Source organism: Rosa rugosa, chromosome 7, assembly GCF_958449725.1.
Source record: "Rosa rugosa chromosome 7, drRosRugo1.1, whole genome shotgun sequence".
NCBI lineage: Eukaryota > Viridiplantae > Streptophyta > Magnoliopsida > Rosales > Rosaceae > Rosa > Rosa rugosa.
In genome coordinates, this window is record NC_084826.1 from 37,186,356 (window position 1) to 37,201,528 (window position 15,173).

The 15,173-nt window shown below is 37.8% G+C and overlaps 1 long non-coding RNA gene across 1 annotated transcript; it reads right to left on the reverse strand.

Annotated features, from left to right (window-relative positions):
* Positions 1-8,628: 8,628 nt before the first annotated feature.
* Positions 8,629-9,814, reverse strand: LOC133723975 (uncharacterized). The gene is made up of 3 exons (XR_009853392.1): positions 9,783-9,814; positions 9,024-9,151; positions 8,629-8,843 (listed from the first exon to the last, which is right to left on the reverse strand). It is a non-coding gene; the product is annotated as an uncharacterized LOC133723975 (long non-coding RNA).
* Between the last annotated feature and the right edge of the window lie 5,359 nt (positions 9,815-15,173).

Consider the following 15,173-nt stretch of genomic DNA (forward strand, 5'->3'; position numbering starts at 1 on the left):
AAGGCGAGTAAAAGAGGATCGCAGAATCAAATCATGAAGAGAGATTCAAGGAAGTTAATCCACTGATCTTGAGATTGAAGTGTCGTTAATACATATCATATATTGCATGATTCTAAATAGATATGCATTGATTTTAATTGATCTCAAAATCTCTTTGAATGCATATCCGATTACTTGTTCAAAACAGTTTAAATAAACCTTTCCATATTTATCTTATTCGGTGATTAAGATAAAGATTTGTTTGAGGGGGAGTCTTGCTTCTCTATAAAAAGGTTTTGAAACTATTTACAAAAGTGAGGTTTTTCGGTGCAAAAATTATTCTTCTTGAACCACTTAGGTTCTTGCTCAAATTGGTTTTCGAAAACTCTCATTGTTTGTTTCATGAATTCCTTTGCATAATCAATCACGTTGATTCTCAAGATCAGTGAGACGATTGAGTACTAGGAAGTGGTAGATTGGTTGACTAGAATTCTATGTGGATCTAGTTAGAAGTTAGAACAGTAGTAAAACAAGTTAGCATTTGTTGCTAAGTGAAAGTGTGTGTTATGAACAACACTACTTGTATACTGTAAACTTGATTGTTTCATATTGGATTGATTATTCGTGTTGGCTACGTCAAAAGCCACGCAGTGAAGTTTCCTCAGTGGTGAGGTTTACACTGCGTCAGCAATTTCTGTGTGCTTATTGTTCTTATTGTATGTTTGATTAATTGTTAAGACACAAACTAGATAGATTGTGTTCCATTTGATATTTTCAATTGGCATCAGAGCGGGTTCTAGAACTTTCTAGTGATCCCAGGAAAGATGGAACATTCACGTGATAAGGCTGCTGGCGGATCTATAAATAGTCCTCCATGGTTCGAGGGTGGATGTGAAAAACATACTCAGTGGAAAATCTACATGAAATCATATCTCTATGCTCAAGATGAACATGTGTGGAATATTGTAGAAAATGGTTGGACTATACCTATGGTAAAAGCAAAAGGAGAAAGCTCCTCCACTGCCACCCTCAAACCAAGGAAGGACTGGACTGAGGAAGAAGTTCGTGATCTGCAAGCAGACTTCAAAGCTAAGAACAGCATCTTCACAGCACTATCTGAACGGGAAAAACTGAGGATCAGTCATTGTGATACTGCCAAGCAGGCATGGGATCTTCTACAGACTACATACGAGGGAAATAAAAAGGTACGTGCACAGAAATTACAAGCATTGATCTTTGAGTTCGAAACTATGACCATGGGAGATGATGAAACCGTGGATGATTTTCATGGTAGAATTCTTAAAATTTCTGGTCAATGTCGTAGTCTGGGGGCACCATTTGATGAAGACAAAATAGTCAAAAAGATACTCAGAGCTCTGCCAGAAAAGTTTCATTCAAAAGTCACTAGTATAGAGGACTCATTTGATATTGATGAGTATCCTCTCGATGAACTCATCGGAAATCTTAAAACTTATGAGATGAGATTGAAGCCTGAGAAGAAAAATAAGGGTGTAGCTTTCAAGGCAGTCAAAGGAGCAGATGAGGAAGAGGAGACACTGGATCTTGCTTTACTGACAAAAGAATTCAAGAAATTTCTCAAAAACAAGAACTCATCCAGAAATCCCAATACCCCTAGGAACAATTCCTACAATGGCAGTAGCAGTAGTGACTAGAACAGCAAGAGTGGGAAAGCAAGCTTCAAGGGAACTCACTCAGGCAAAACTAAGTGCTATGAGTGCGGTGGCTATGGTCATATCTCTACTGATTGTGGAAATAGGAAGCATGTAAATGGCAATAATAAATCTCTTCTCTCAACCTGGAGTGATGACGAGTCTCAGGAAGTTGAAAATGTTGCTTTTGTATCTTCACTTCTACCTGACTCTGATAGTGACGAAGCCTTCTCTGATGATGAAACAAATATCCGCTGCAGACAACTCTACAAAGCTTCAAAGGCAACTCTGATTAGAAACTTGAGTTTGGAAAAAGAAGTTGAATTCCTGAGAACTGAAAAAGGAAAATTAGAGCAGACTTTGGAAAAATCACAATCCGCATGGGAACTGGAGAAAAGTAAATATGCGAATGAGTCAGCAGATCTACAAGGTGACCAGAAGTCTTCAACATGGAAGACTGAAAAGACTGAGTATCTCAACAGGATCAAAATGCTAGAACTGGACGTTAAAGGACAACAAGGATTGAACTTGGAACTGTTGACTAAAAATGAGGTCCTTGCAAGAAGAGTCACAATCAACTCAAGAAAGATTCGCCAAGTTCGATGTCAGTTCCAGTTCCATGTCTAAACTGCTTGGATCAGGAAGAGCTCCCCATGACACTTGTGGATTAGGGTACACTGGAGAAAGCTCCAAGAGTACTAAGTTCGTAAGAGTATCAAGATCATCTGTCGAAAAGAAAGAAGCTCCCATGGATGATCATGTCACAGTTATGAAGAAACAAAGGGAAGATCAACCAACATCAAGTTATAAGGTAATGCGTGACCAAGAGTCCCCCACTAGTCCAAACAGGTACACTAACTCTAAAACTTTTATTCCTACTTGTCATCACTGTGGTAAGATAGGCCATATCAAACCTAGATGTAATGAAAGATTGTCAAACTCACAGGTTTCTCAAGAAAATTGTACTGTTGAATCCCTAAGGTGTGAACTTAGAGAACAAAAGAAACTCATAGATAAACTAGCTGAAATGTTCTCTAAGAAAGATTTTCAAACTGAAAGAAGAAAAGATGTCTGGACCAAGAAAATTGATAGTAAATGTCTTCTGACTAATACAAATGAATTCAGTGCTACATGTCTTTTCGCTCGTGCAAATCCTTCTCATATTGAAGCAACTTGTTTGGTAGCTCTAACTGCTCTAGCTGAAAAGCGACGAGATTTTTGGTATGTTGACAGTGGCTGCTCTAGACACATGACTGGAGACAAATCCTGGTTTGCTTCCTTTGAAGATGAACACACAACTGGGTCTGTCACCTTTGGAGATGGAAGAAAAGCAAATATACTAGCTCGAGGTACTGTTAACACTCCAGGTATACCAAATCTCAAAAATGTATTATTTGTGGAAGGCTTAACTGCAAATCTTATTAGTGTCAGCCATTTGGCTGATGACTATGAAGATGTTTGGTTTAACAAACAGAGATGTTTGGTTTTAAATCAGAAAGGAGAAGGTATCATGGGAGGTAAGAGATCTTTTGATAACTGCTACCATATTCAAGCTAATGAATCTTTTAGCATGCAGTCCTGTCTGTCTGTAAGATCCACAGAGGAAACTTTTGAACTTTGGTACAGAAGAATGGGACATGTAAACTATCAGGACTTGCTAAAGCTATCTTCAAGGCAATGTGTCAGAGGTCTACCCAACTTAAAAAGGCAAAACTGACAAGATATGTGGTGATTGCAAGATAGGAAAGCAAACCAAGGCATCTCACAAGGTGGTGAATTCTGCAACAACCACAAAGGTATTGGAATTGTTACACATAGATCTCATGGGACCAGCTCAATCTGAAAGTATTGGAGGTAAAAAATATATGCTTGTTATTGTAGATGATTTCTCAAGATATACTTGGGTCAATTTCTTAAAAGATAAGACGGAAACATTTGAATCTTTTAAAAACTTGAGTCAAAAGTTAATCATTGAAAAGCAGTCATCCAAAACTAGCATAGTTAGAGTAAGGTCCGATAATGGTACTGAATTCAAAAATGTTGCCTTTTCTAACTATTTTCATGAGCTTGGTGTGTCACATGAGTTCTCAGCTCCAATTACTCCACAACAGAATGGCATTGTGGAAAGGAAAAATAGAGTATTGCTGGACATGGCTAGAGTTATGCTACATGCTGCAGGTTTAAGTACAAACTTTTGGGCTGAGGCTATTAGTACTGCATGTTATACAATCAATAGAGTATTCTTTAGACCAGGTACCGATCAAACAGCTTATGAGCTGTGGAAAGGTAAGAAGCCTAATGTCGGATACTTCCATGTCTTCGGAAGTCCTTGTTATATTTTGCGAGATAGAGAGCATCTTGGTAAGTTTGATGCTCGAAGTGATGATGGTATTTTCTTGGGTTATTCTATAAATAGTAGAGCTTATAGGGTGTATAATAAAAGAACCCAAGTTGTTATGGAATCCATAAATGTCTCTATTGATGATCAATGTATGAAACATGAAGAATCTTTTGCAGACACATCACCCACCTCTACCTCAGTTTCTAGCAATGACATTCAGAATATTGAAGAGGAAGCCTCTGATTGTATCTTTGAATCTGCTCCAAAAATGAGACAAGGCTTCAAACAAGTACGAAAGGATCATTCTGATCAAGATATCATTGGGAGAGTCTCAGATGGCCTAAGGACCAGAAGTCAAGCTACCACACAGGTAAGTCAAGATCAGGTGAGTCATGCCAATGCATTGCTGTGTTTTATCTCTAAAAATCTGATGAACATAAATGTTATATCCCAGTTTGGCTTTGTGTCGTTAGTTGAACCAAAAAATGCTAAGGAGGCCTTATTGGATGATGAATGGATTAGTGCTATGCAAGAAGAACTAAATCAGTTTGCTAGGAATGATGTGTGGTACTTAGTACCAAGACCTAGTAATTGCAATGTCATAGGCACTAAATGGATTTTCAGAAATAAAAGTGATGAAAAAGGGAATATCATTAGAAACAAAGCTAGACTTGTTGCACAGGGATATTCACAGGTCGAGGGACTTGATTTTGATGAAACTTTTGCTCCTGTTGCAAGACTAGAATCTGTAAGATTACTTTTGTCTGTGGCTTGTCACCTTAGGTTCAAACTGTTCCAAATGGATGTCAAAACTGCTTTTCTCAATGGCATCTTACAAGAAGAAGTTTATGTGGAACAACCTCAAGGTTTCAAAGATCCTCATAATCTGGACCATGTTTACAGACTCAAAAAGGCTTTATATGGACTTAAGCAGGCTCCACGAGCTTGGTATGAAAGGCTTTCCACTCATCTTGTGGGAAAAGGGTACTCAAGAGGATCAATTGATAAAACATTATTTGTAAAACAACTGAAAAATGATATTATCATTGCTCAGGTGTATGTTGATGACATTGTTTTTGGTTCTACATCTAAATATTTTGTCAATGAATTTCAATCGGTCATGGAAAGTGAATTTGAAATGAGCATGTGTGGTGAGCTAACCTTTTTCCTTGGACTACACTACACCAAAAACTGCATCACACGACGGTGAAAAAACGTCGTCTGATTTGAAGACTCACCGTCGTCTATCTCGATGTTGTCTGATGAAAAATCAGACGATGGTGAATTCACCGTTGTATGATACAAAGTCAGTCGACGTATATTTCTTAACACCATTGTCCAAGAACTCGACAGATGCCGGACGCACCCATGCGCAGCACTTGTGCGCAGCAGTTCACACAACAGAATTTGCTTTTATGCCGTTGTGGTTTGAATTTTCATACAACGGTTTTGTAGTTTAGCTGTTGTGTGATTAAAAGTAAGACAACTGTGTTCTAGTATTTTATGTTGTGTGATTTAGAGTAAGACAACTATGTTCTAGTATTTTCTGTTGTATGAGCTTAAAACTAGACGACGTTACTTATTGAAATCCATTGTGTGATATCTAGAACTACGTTGTGTGAATACCCAAATTTTGAATAGGTATAAATTAATAGTGAACAATTGGAATACAAATTGAATGCAAACCATCAAATGATCAATATTTGTACCAAAAGCATTGTGATACATCAATTCATCAAATATTGAATTTAAGGAACATTGTTAAAACATTGATACATCTCATAGACTAAGAAGCTTTTAAGTTTTCTGGCTAAGTTTTACATGATGAAAGAAAATATAGCTTGCTGCAATGCCGGGTACTCCATGCTTGATCTTCCAATGACTCTTTATGCAACAATCCACCATATAGTTCCTGACACAATTTACAAATGAAATGAAAACAAAAGGGATTATGCCTTACTACATAACAATGCTCTATAGTAATGTTCATTCTTGCATAGCACACTTAAAAGAAGACATATATACTCCTCAAAGTTTTGTATTGCTTGTTTAGAAAAATTATGGAGTCAAGAGAAATCACCTGAAAAACCTACACCAAGTATGCATCAAAAATGAGATTCTCTACCTTGAAAGTTTCCCAAAGCTAATAATTTCATAAAAACACACACAACAGGGAGAATCACTCAAAGTTACCTCCAATGGAAAAGATCATAGTGGTACAACAGTTCCATCAAGCTACTGAACCCGAGTGCTTCTCTCCAACACATCTATTGCACCCTGCCATAATGTAGCACCTCATTTTAGAAGTGAAATCTTAAACATTCTGAGGAAATTGAAAGAAAAATGGAGTGCAAGAACATATGATTGTCCATGTTAATGTTCAAAGTTGTAACCACATAAATAAAATGAACCATTTCAAGTCTAGAGTTTGGCTTACCTAGTAAATCCATACACTACTAAAAAACATGATTTAAGGACATTGAAACCGTGTCCTTAAAAACATACAAGGACTCTTTAAAAAAAAGTCCTCTATCCGAGAGTCATTATAAGTCCCAAACAAGGACACTGAAAATGTGTCCTCTTATCTATACGAGGACACAGTTTGTGTGTCCTAAAAGCTTTAGTCATGGTGTGTTTAGTTTACCTAGTCTTAGGCGGCAATAGGATGTAATCACAGAGTTAGGAGCATCAACTACTGTATATATAAGGTCTGAAAAGCCAAGAACACTATTAGCTTACATGCACAATTATGACGCTAGCATCAACTACTTTATCAACAACCCATGTAATTCAATTAAGCTTTTGGCAACACCCTCTATAATTCATTCCAACTCTAAATCAACAGATCACCTATAATCAAACCAGTTGAACCCAACACATGTTTATAAATTCAACGCTAAAAATAGAGATGCACAAGCAACCAACATTCCAACTCACCCTGTAATTGTTCAAATCTTCCAGAAGGTATTAACGTTCTAAATGGTTTAGGACTTTACTGCTCCCATTCCTCCACCTTAATCTCAAACACCGCTTGGCCTCCCACAAGCACTTCTGCAATCCCTGGTTTCCTCTATTGTAAACCTTGAATTGACAGTAAAGGGATTGTTAATTAAGCGAGATAAAGGAAAAAGAAAACTGAAAAAAGAGTACGGTGAAGAGAGTCGAACCTTCTCCTCCCAAGTTCTTTTTCTTACTACCTACTTTCTGTATAAAACATATCAAAACATACAAAGTAAACTTGACAGAAAAATACAAACATGTATATAAATGAAAGCTCTGAATAGGATAGATACCGACACCAAATCCCACTGACAACCGTCCTAAATCCAGGCACCAAGCATTCTGCATCAAGCATTTAACTCAGCTACACTGATTGAACCAAGTAATGGGAGAAAACAAAAAGAGAGGGAAAAATGCCTTTGGTTTTTTTCCTAGCAATCATTGACAATCTTCATCTGAAAACTTTTATCACAGGTTCGAACTTGCCAAGAACTTTTACTACAACCATATATATCTACAATGTATTCAAAAGTTTAAGTCCAATCTAAAGACTTATCTGTGAAAATACTTCTAAATCATTCCTTTGGGTGAAACGTAAATTTGAACATATTAACTGTGCATATATATAGAGATAGGAAAGAGAGAAGAAACCTGTGCAAATGCTATAGTGAGCCACCTTGCAGCACTAAGTATTTCAAAAAAACCACATTGTCTGCTTGATCAAAACATACAGGGAATAGAACAAAAAAATTTCAGATTTCACATTTAACGATCTTCAGCAGGCTCAGAGTTAGAGTATATTGAAAAACTTACGCCTCTACGACTCGAGATCCGTTATCGTCCCATTTCTTAATGCACCAATCATTCCTCCAATCGTCATTGTTAAACCAAAAATTGAGTACTAAAACGATCACAAGAAAGTCCATCAAATGCAAAAGAACAAAAGAAACAAAAAATCTGAAAATACTAGTACTTACTGCTGCAACAGTAAGGCCCAAGTCTTCCACAAATCCTGATCTAGCAGATGATGAGTATCCTATCTACAAACTAAATTTATAGCACTTTAGGACCAATGCATAAACAAAGAAGTAATGTACACTATTGTATCTCCTTTCTTTGTGTATGGCACATTTAACCTAGACCAACAACTTGATGCAGCAGAACATACTTATCAGTACACTAACTCTCCTTTCATCCTAAAATATGGTAATATTTGGCAGAAAAATGTAGAATTTGAAATGTGAATGAGAATGACTTACAGCACATCCATAGCTGAAGGAACCACAGAGAGCGACCAATGTGCTCAGAACCACAACACCTGAAGCTCCATTGATATTGGATTTTGACCCTGATAGAGCTAGTAGCCCCTCTTCCATGGCTTCTCTGTGCATCAGAAGGAGATGAGTAAGAAGAGTGGGAGTGCAATATTGTCTTATAACGAGAGAATATGAAATCCATCTCATTGTAGATAATATCCATATTATACTATGAACCTGTTTGTTTAGAGACTAGATCTATAGTCTCCATATAAGACAACTACAGACACATAATTCCACATTCTGAAACCCAAAAATTCCAACTAAAACGTTTAAGACAACTACAGACACATAATTATAAAATGAACTGCCAAGAGGGGGTACAATTCAACTATTGGAAGACTGCACATAAAGTAAGTAGAAAAAGAAAAGATAGAAAATAGACTAGAAGCATAAACTTTCAAGTAGGTAGAGAAAAGAAAAGAGATTTGATCTGCATTCATACTCTGCTGAAAGTACCGTACCTATGATTTGATGCCTCCCCATATATTGGCATAGGGTATAACACCAGAGCTGCTGAAGGAGGCCATAAAACCACTGTGAAGCATACAAGTTTGTTTTAGAAAAAAAAAAAAAAAAACTCTAATAGACAATAGTCGTGCAAAATTGAACAAACTTCTTTCTTCAATCCAAGTCATTCTTTATATAAACATATATAATCACGATGAAGTTGGAAGCAGCCCAATACATTCAAAAGATCAGAGAAAATTATTTGACCTTGTTTACAGCAAGAAACTAAGCAGAGAAGGCTATGGTGTGGATCATAGTGAGTGCTTGATCTAGCTTGAGCATTGTTCATCCAGAGGTTGACAGGAATTAGTGATTTATCCTCCAAAAATGTAGGGCTATAGAAAACAACCAGTGGACATTTGTGATTAACAATGAGAAAATTAACAAAGTAACAAAGTAAACTATATCCTACATAACAGTTTTTATTTTCCACAAGACCAATGTATCCACTCTCACTCTACATCCAGAACTAATGCTTCTCCTCAAAATTTCACCTTCCAGTATTGAGTTAATAGCTATTACCTAGCCTTCACCTTCCAAAACTAATGTAGTCAATCTAATCCCAGGTCTAATAGAAACCACAAACAAGGGTCTCACCTTTACTTGATATTGAGCAACCAAAGACAAGATAGTTAAACTAAACCTTAACTTGTTGCTTAATTGCTACCGAGATTCTTGATTAACACAACTGCAAATATATTTACTGCAGAAAAACCTTGTGATCTGCATGTATTCTGTTTTCAACTAATGCATATAAAATTGACAACCTAAAATTTCACATTGAGTAAAGAGACCTACAAACCAAACCACATTGAGTAAAAAGCGGTTGCAGAGATAATATCAGTGATTGAAACAATGATGGTTTCTGGTTGCAATTGCTGAAAGAAAATCAATTCCAATTGAATAGAAAGACTGAAAGATTTCTTCAAAAAAAAAAAAAGACTGCAAGAGAGGTTTGATTATTACCTGGAGAAGATGATTGAGGCCTTGAGAGCATCCCGTTCTCTTTCTAGTTCTCTGTGAAGAAGAAGAAGGCGCTTAGCTTCTCAAACACATTATAGCTACCTCAAAACCCATTATAGATAGCTCAAACACAACCCCCAAAACCCAGAAACACAACCCACAAAACCCAATGGCTTTCAATTTATGAGCAAATCAGCAACTACCCAAAACAAAATCAGAAACAAAATACCCATCACTCCATCAACAACTACAAGATTATCCGCAAATCATCGACTACCCAATGCCCATCACTCCATCGTCTCCAAATTACACAAACACCCATTGCAATATCGAAAACCTTGGGTTCAGTTCATCATCTGACAAAGGCAATTTCTACTAAAATCAAGAACAAAAGAGCTACTAGCGGTCCAGAAAAGTAAAATCAACAACGAAGGAATCTAAAAAGCACTGAACATGAAGCGAATTTCAAGCAAAATTGAGAGGATAAAGATGAAAGTGATACCATCGGGGTGGGAGGAGAAAAGAGAAGGAGGAAGGGCAAGGCGGAGCTCCGGTGTGGACTGCGTCTTTGGCGGATCTGGTGAATTTGAGAAGAGAGATGAGAGAACAGGTGTGAATGAAGAGAAGAAGAGAAGAAATACCCAGTGCGGATCTTGCAAAGAATGAGATTTATCTTCTCTCTGGGGCTGAAGAAATAGCCTAATCAAGTAGAACCCAACTCGATTGGTCAGAACCCAAATCCCCCATTTAAGCAGAATGAAAAACCCCCAACTCGAACCCTAATCGAGTAGAACCCAAATCGAACCCTAATCGAATAGAACCTAAATCCAGACTTTGAAAGATGGTGATTTGTGATGGCTAAGTGTTTTGAGAAGATGGTGAAGAAAAGCTCCAGATTTTGCTCGAAATGAAGAAAAGCTCGAGGTTTCTCTCTCAGATAGGAAAATGGCCAAGGCGTTAACTTTGTTTGAGTGTGCCCTATAGTTGGCCAAGGCAATAGGCATTAACTTTTTTTTTTTTTTTAAACACAGACAGACAACGTATAGATACGTTTACGTTGTCTGATTTGTTACATAGCTGAGGGAATAAAAGATAGAAATTTCCCGCCTCTGCAATCAAAATGTTAGGTTTCGCGCTTAGGCTAGTCATTTCTCATTCACACAACAGAAATAGTTCATTCTGTTGTTGGAACTTGCAAGCATAACAAACAATTGAAGCCAAATTTTCTCGTTTTGGGGGGAATGAATGTCATTTTGGAGCCATCTCCAAATTTTGGTACTCACTTGCACAATAGGACATTAAAAACCATTGTATGATGATTTGCAGGTATACTCCTACAATGGAAGTAACTAAACTGTTGTCCAATTTAATAGCATCTAGGGTACAATTTGGAGCCAAATTTGACTCAATGGTAGAAGGGAAATATGCCGGTCTTTTTTTTCATTCAGACAACAGATAATATTTCTTTCCGTTGTGCCATCACCTCATAACTAGAAGTTTTAGAATTTGAGCATCATTATACAACGAAGATTTATTAAATGTGTTGTATGATTCAATTGTCGTCAACAGACAACAGAGGATTTGTTCTCCGTTGTGTGATCACCGTTGTGTGATGCAGTTTTTGGTGTAGTGCTACAAGTAAAGCAACTTGATGCAGGTATATTTCTCTCTCAAACCAAATATGCTGAGAATCTCATCAAGAAATTTGGCCTTGAATCCAAGAAAGTGGTTAACAATCCCATGAGCACCACTACTAAGCTGAGCGAAGATCCGCATGGAAAAACCATAGATTCTACTCTCTACAGAAGCATGATTGGTAGTTTACTCTATCTCACTGCCAGTCGACCTGACATTTCCTACAGTGTGGGAGTGTGTGCTCGATTCCAAGCAAATCCCAAAGAATCCCATTTGGAAGCTGTCAAAAGAATCATCCGATATATTTCAGGTACAGTTCACTGTGATATTTTCTATACTTTCGACAGTAACGTGGAAATTGCAGGGTATTCAGATGCTGACTGGGGAGGAAATCTAAAGGATCGAAAAAGCACCTCTGGAGGCTGTTTCTTTATTGGCAACAATCTTGTGGCTTGGCACAGCAAGAAACAAAATTGCATTTCTCTATCCACAGCAGAAGCTGAGTATGTTGCAGCTGGGAGTTGTTGCACACAAATGCTGTGGATGAAACAAATGCTTCTTGATTATGGCATCGCTCAAGGTAAGTTGTCTATCTTCTGTGACAACACAAGTGCTATTAACATCACTAAGAATCCTGTTCAACATTCTAGAACAAAGCACATTGATCTTCGATATCATTTCATTAGGGATTTGGTTGAGCAAAATATTCTTGAGTTAAGTTTTGTGCCCACTGATAGTCAACTTGCTGATCTATTCACAAAACCTCTGGACACTGCAAGGTTTGAATAGTTACGCAATGCACTGGGGATATGTTCCAAGTATTGATACACAAGAATGTCTGTCCTATGTGATCTTAGTGCACAGTGACCAGTGTCCTTAGTGACTTGAACTATCATTTGTTACAGTATCTATTTTTATCATGCCTTATTCTGGACGAATACTTTTGTACTCATGAGTATCCCCTTATCTATGCAACCTTGTTCTACACTTCACTTACAGCTATATGTGGTGGCATGTTTCTTGTTTATTGTAAAGAGAGTCTCAGTAACAAAGAAGAACTGTTTCAACTACTCAGATGTCTCATTCCCTCTTCTCAAAGTAATCAGGTCCTAGTTGTGGTGAACTTTCTAGGATTTGTAAGAAACGAGAATGGATACAATATATTTATCTTCTCAAAGTAACCAGACCCTAGTTGTGGTGAACTTTCTAGGGTTTGCAAGAAACGAGTTGGTGAATGCTATATGTATGTAATTTGTGAGAATATGAACACTAACTCGAGACTCTCTCCATGGAGCATCTTTGTTATGCTTAGTACCCTAAGATCATCTGGTCTGGGAGCTACTGAGACGGGTCTTGTTACATGAGTATGTGTCCTTACAAAATAAAGAAGTCTATGACTCACAAAACTCAATATTTTGGGAACAATGTTTCCTATATCTCTTAGGAGATCTACTGAGCACTGTCAATACTTCTCTCTTTCACTAAACACGTCTCTAAGCCCCACATCTTGCTTATACGCACTTCCTCACCGGTTTGCTCTGTTTGGCCTACACATGAGTACTAATCCTATTCATTGATAGAATACATCATGATTGATACTTGGAAATATAGTTCCTTTCCTAAGTGATTTATGCTCTCTGTGCTTGAGCTATGCTATATTTTTCTCTTTCGATATGACACATGCATTCATTGTTTTGATACTTAGCAGGAAAAATCGATTGCATTCATTGTGTGCCTTAATTGCAGATTTTTGAAGATTTTTTTCTCTCTCTCTCTCTCTTTCCTTGCATGACATCTGGTGACATTACTTTTCCTTACTGGTTAAGTATACATTGAGGGGGAGAAGTTCATTGCATGCGTGTTTCTCGGAACCATAATATGTCATAATTACTATCCTCCTTGCACACGCCTTCTCCAACTGGGTTGTCTCTTCAGTTTCCTAACCCTACTGTGTTGATCTATATAGCCTCTCTTGTCTCCCTCGGATTTTACTCTTGGCTGTCTCTGTGTGCAGGTTCATTCCAAAAACTGATTCTCTCACCATGGTTCGCACAAAGCAAACAGCTCGACTTAGTGGACATCGCCGCCTGCCTCCTCCGAAGGAAGGCCGTCAGGCCCCTGCCAGAGCCGGGATTCTCCATCTCGGCATGCACCGTACACGCAGTCGGAGCCCTCCTCTTCGCCTTTCTCCTTCTGGTGCATCTTCTGCTCCTCCACCTCCTGTTTCTTTGGATAGTCTCCGTGATCAGATCATGGTGGCTGACTGGCGAATTGCCTGCCTCACTACGGACATGGACGACATGCATTCCCTGCTGGTTCGTACTCGTCATGCTCTAACCACCCTCACACAGGAAATCCGGAACATGCAGCGCCACCCTCCCGGGTTTGACGCTCCTGGTCCAGTCAACGTCCTGCCAGCGCCTGTCACACCAGAGGAGAGCTCGGAATCCATGGATGAAGAAGAGTTTCCGGACAATGTCACCAAGCTTATTGAGGAATTTGATGGGCCTTCCCATTCAAAGGGGGATAAGTAACTCGTTTATTTTTTCTGTTCTTTATGCTTTCTGACGTTTACTTTCTATCAAACAATATTTATTTTTTCTTGTTGGGTTGTAAGTGCATAAGCACAGACTATTTGTTGGATGCTTACTATTATTAGATAATATTGTTTTGTTGGCTGCTTGGATTTGGAAAAGGATGGAAACTGATTCCTTTATTCAAGTAGCACTTGTTGTCCACAATATGTGTATGTTTGTTAAATTCTAACATGCAGGAATATATACCAAGGTGGAAAAATTGTCATGTGTTGAATGGGATTGCCCAAAGGGGGACATTGTAAGTATTTGGACTACTCCTTTCAACACATGACTCTCCCAAGGCTTCAAGGACAACAGATATGCAAAGTATTAGGAGGATGTCTCTCCTAATTGTTCGGTGATGTAAGGCGAGTAAAAGAGGATCGCAGAATCAAATCATGAAGAGAGATTCAAGGAAGTTAATCCACTGATCTTGAGATTGAAGTGTCGTTAATACATATCATATATTGCATGATTCTAAATAGATATGCATTGATTTTAATTGATCTCAAAATCTCTTTGAATGCATATCCGATTACTTGTTCAAAACAGTTTAAATAAACCTTTCCATATTTATCTTATTCGGTGATTAAGATAAAGATTTGTTTGAGGGGGAGTCTTGCTTCTCTATAAAAAGGTTTTGAAACTATTTACAAAAGTGAGGTTTTTCGGTGCAAAAATTATTCTTCTTGAACCACTTAGGTTCTTGCTCAAATTGGTTTTCGAAAACTCTCATTGTTTGTTTCATGAATTCCTTTGCATAATCAATCACGTTGATTCTCAAGATCAGTGAGACGATATTGAGTACTAGGAATTGGTAGATTGGTTGACTAGAATTCTATGTGGATCTAGTTAGAAGTTAGAACAGTAGTAAAACAAGTTAGCATTTGTTGCTAAGTGAAAGTGTGTGTTATGAACAACACTACTTGTATACTGTAAACTTGATTGTTTCATATTGGATTGATTATTCGTGTTGGCTACGTCAAAAGCCACGCAGTGAAGTTTCCTCAGTGGTGAGGTTTACACTGCGTCAGCAATTTCTGTGTGCTTATTGTTCTTATTGTATGTTTGATTAATTGTTAAGACACAAACTAGATAGATTGTGTTCCATTTGATATTTTCACCCTCTTTCAACCGGTCCACCAAGTAGGTATGAAATCCTGGTCTTTCACATTTATATGTG